Consider the following 3,998-nt stretch of genomic DNA (forward strand, 5'->3'; position numbering starts at 1 on the left):
CCTCTCTCACTGGCTGTCTCTGTCTCTGTCAAATAAATAAATAAAATCTTTAAAAAAATTTTAAAAAAAAAGAATCTGTCCAGGTTGACAGTGAGGTGGCACCATGGTTGCTATTTTGTCAGTTATTCTGGGTAGCATACGCTACCAAGAGAAGAGAGATAGCAAAAGGGAAGATGATTTCTAGACACTGGAAAAAACAACTAGGAGAAAGTAAGTTAAGCAATCAACTCACTAACCCATTTAACTAATCATTTACGTTAGTGGTATAACACTCATCATTCATTCAATCATTCATTCATCAACAGTATTTATTTACTTTTTCTCTTCTAGTCCCAGCCCCTTCAGGAGCCATGGGTTTCGGTGCAAAAATGGCCAAATCCAAGAACCACACCACACACAACCGTCCCAAAAATGGCAAAGAAAAGGTGTCAAGAAACACCAATCACAAAGACATGAGTCTTTTAAGGGGGTGCACACCAAGTTCCTAAGAAACTTCCACAATGTCGAGAAGCACAACAAGAAGGGCCTGAAGAAGATGCAGGCCAACAATACCAAGGGCATGAGTACACATGTCCAGCCTACCAAGGCCCTCCTAAAGTCCTAGGAGGTCAAGCCCAAGGGCCCAAAGGGCATCAGCCACAAGCTCCATCAACTTGCCTACACTGTCCAGTCCAAGCTCAGGAAACATGCTCATACCCACATTGCCAAGGGTCGCAGGCTCTGCCAGCCAAAGGCCAAGGCCAAGGCTCAAACCAAGGTCCAGGCTGAGGCTGCAGCTCTAGCTGCAGTTCTAACTCCAGCACCAGCTCCCAAAGGCACCCACGACACCTCCAGAGTGGAGGCCTATGTCTGCCATTGTGAGGATGGAAGGACTGGGGTGAGCCTGAGAACTGTTGTCCTTCTGTGCTATTCGTACAAGTAAGCATGAGGCAGGGAAAAAATTAATCTAAACAAACTCTACTTTTCTTGACATTGTTAGAATCCAAGAGTACGATATAGAAAGTAGAGCCTCCCTTTTTCAAGTGTCCAGCAATCCAGTGAGTCGAATAAGGGCCCCAAAATTGTCAGCGAGTCTGAACGATGCAGGAAAGGCATTCCATAGAAAGTAGCATTATACTGAATTTGGAAAGGTGAGTAACTGTTCAAGGGAATAAACCAGGGTGTTTCATGCTAGCAAAGAAACAGAATCTTGAGAGAAGTTAGTCTGTGCATATAATTACAAATAAATCCAAAGGCTAAAAGCTACTGTTAATAGAACAAAAGACTCCAAAAGAGGAAATTCTTCCTGCATGACTACTTAAGCTGGGACAGTGTGGGGGTTTTTTGGCCTTCAAACTCTGAAACATTGGCTCTTCTTGGGTCTTAAGCCTGCTAGCTTTTGGACTAGAACTTACATCACCAGCTCTCCTAGGCCTTGGTGTCCAGCTTGCTGACTGCACATCTTAGGACTCCGCAGCTTCCAGAAACATGTGAGCTAATTCCTTATAATAAATCTCTTTATATATACATACATACATATATATATATATGAGGCTCTATATAAGACATTATATATATATATATACACACATACATATATATGCATATATGTATATATATACACACACACATATATATATACACAACAGGTTCTGTTTCTCCGAAGTACCCTAATATACACTCCTTCATAAATTTTTAGAAAAATATGTACTATTTCTATAAGAGCTAAGCTCTTTGAGGCTGGAACCATTCATCTGCTTCTCAAAGTATTATTTTGTGTTATTCACAAAATTGGTATCATTGGTATCAAAAAATTCCAACTACATTGATTTAGGGTGAGAATTTCAGCAGTTGATGTGTCAAAACAAAAATGATTAAAAAGCTTTTTGGATAAATTTTGGCTACTTTTGGCTAAAGATGGAAATCAGATAATGATATTGGAACTCATCTCAAAACGGATTAAAAATAGGGGCGCCTGGGTGGCACAGCAGTTAAGCGTCTGCCTTTGGCTCAGGGCGTGATCCCGGCGTTATGGGATCGAGCCCCACATCAGGCTCCTCTGCTATGAGCCTGCTTCTTCCTCTCCCACTCCCCCTGCTTGTGTTCCCTCTCTCGCTAGCTGTCTCCATCTCTGTCAAATAAATAAATAAAAATCTTTAAAAAAATGGATTAAAAATAAGATACAATTCTAATTTGGCTTCTGACCCAGATGACCATGGGAAATGCTGGCCTGGCAAAATGCTTCTAAGACCATAATAACACTTCCCATTTAAAATGGGTGAAAAGTAAACGTGCTTGGGAAAATTTTGACTTTTTTTACTTTCCTTTCTACCTGAGATAAGTACATCAGAGCAGTTATTTGAATTCATAATCAATAGGCTTGGGCATTTTTACTGAGCTAGTCTTATAATTATGACATCATTATACTAAAGGTTCCTATTGCTTTAAAAAAAAAGAAGTGTAGGTGGTACAGCAATCTTTAAAAGTCATTATCCAGCAACTACATGTGAGGTATAATCCTAGACTGGATGCTAGACCTGTGACAATCAGCAAATCTAAATAAAATCTGAAGATGATTAAATAGAACGAAATCAATGTGAATTACATGATTTTGAGAAGACGGGTGAAGGACATACAGGAATTCTTTGTACCATTTTTGCCACATTCTTGTAAGTCTAAAATTATTTCAAAATTAAAAATTAAACATTTTTAATTACATCACAAAGTCGTGGGTATTTTAACTAATCTCATTAGGCACTCCACAACTTAGACAACTCTCTCCAGAGCTAGGCTCACAGCTGAATAAATTCATTATTATCATGATTTATTTTTCTTTATTTACCATTGCCCACTTGCTGTGGCTGAAGTATTCAAACTGAGTTCATTTCCAATCCTGTGAAAGGGAAAAGGAAGCTGTTTAAAGTGGACTGTGACCGTGATGCCTCAACAGTCCCCGTGCTCTGACTGTGCTACGATCAGGAAAGAGAGGGACCGACTCCTGTCTAATGTTTGCACTGCCTAAGCAATTGCAAAACACAACAAAACAAAAAGACACAATGGTATGAAATTTCCTGAGGAACCTCAAAATGTCATACTTAAGCAGAAAGCAAACAAGGCAAGTTTTAACCAAAAGATGGAAGTAGTTTCTTGGTCTATTGTCCCCCTTAGGTACCAGCACTATTTGGTCCTGCCATTTCTGGCTAGAAACCCGTACCAAAATCCAGGATGATCATCTACTCTTGGTTTCAGGTAACACAGATTCTAAATTACATGCCATTCTGACAGTTACATTCTATAAACCAGCAACTAAATAGCTAGAATGTTTGTGCATCATTTACAGCAGAAAAGGTTTTCTTTCCTTCTTTCTTTCTTTTTTTGGGAGGGGAGGGGGCATATTTCTAGAGGAAAATAAATCAGTGATCAGTGGTGTTTGAAAGAAATACTTGAGCCTGGCTGGCTCAGTCATCAGTCAGTTAAGCATCTGACTCTTGACTTCGGCTCAGGTCATAATCTCAGGGCTGTGGGATCCAGCCCCACGGTTGGGTTATGCTCTCAGTGGGGGAGTCTGCTGGAGACTCTCTCCCTCTCCCTTTCCCCCTGCCCCCCCATCACTCTTTCTATATATATAAAATGAATAAATAAATCTTTTAAAAAAGGAAAAAGAAAAATACTTGAGCCTCTCCCCCGAGCCCAACAAGCAAATCATAAAACAAGGTTTTGTCTTTGATAACCAGTCTTACCTTTTCTGTTCTAGTCCCCTCACTTCAGGAGACCTGCACTTTTTGGTTCCCAGAGAGCCATGTTTCTATCAAAACGAGAAAGGATCAGATACCTATATTTACCTTCCTGCTCATATCCTTTTATACTGAGATGTTAACTCTTCTATGGGGGTTTTAATTTTGTGGAATGAAAAGCTTCGTGTTCTTTTAAAAGGATCTGGGACATGGGTAAGGGAGTGGTGGGAGAGACACGTTCTGCTGAGAAGCAAGGCATTCTTTCCTGACTCCAAATAACAAAGC

At 40.1% G+C, this 3,998-nt stretch overlaps 1 pseudogene; it reads left to right on the top strand.

Annotated features, from left to right (window-relative positions):
- Nucleotides 1-368: 368 nt before the first annotated feature.
- LOC117803537 lies at nt 369-922 on the top strand (annotated as a pseudogene).
- Nucleotides 923-3,998: the final 3,076 nt, after the last annotated feature.

Source organism: Ailuropoda melanoleuca, chromosome 8 (assembly GCF_002007445.2).
Source record: "Ailuropoda melanoleuca isolate Jingjing chromosome 8, ASM200744v2, whole genome shotgun sequence".
Taxonomy (NCBI): Eukaryota; Metazoa; Chordata; class Mammalia; order Carnivora; family Ursidae; genus Ailuropoda; species Ailuropoda melanoleuca.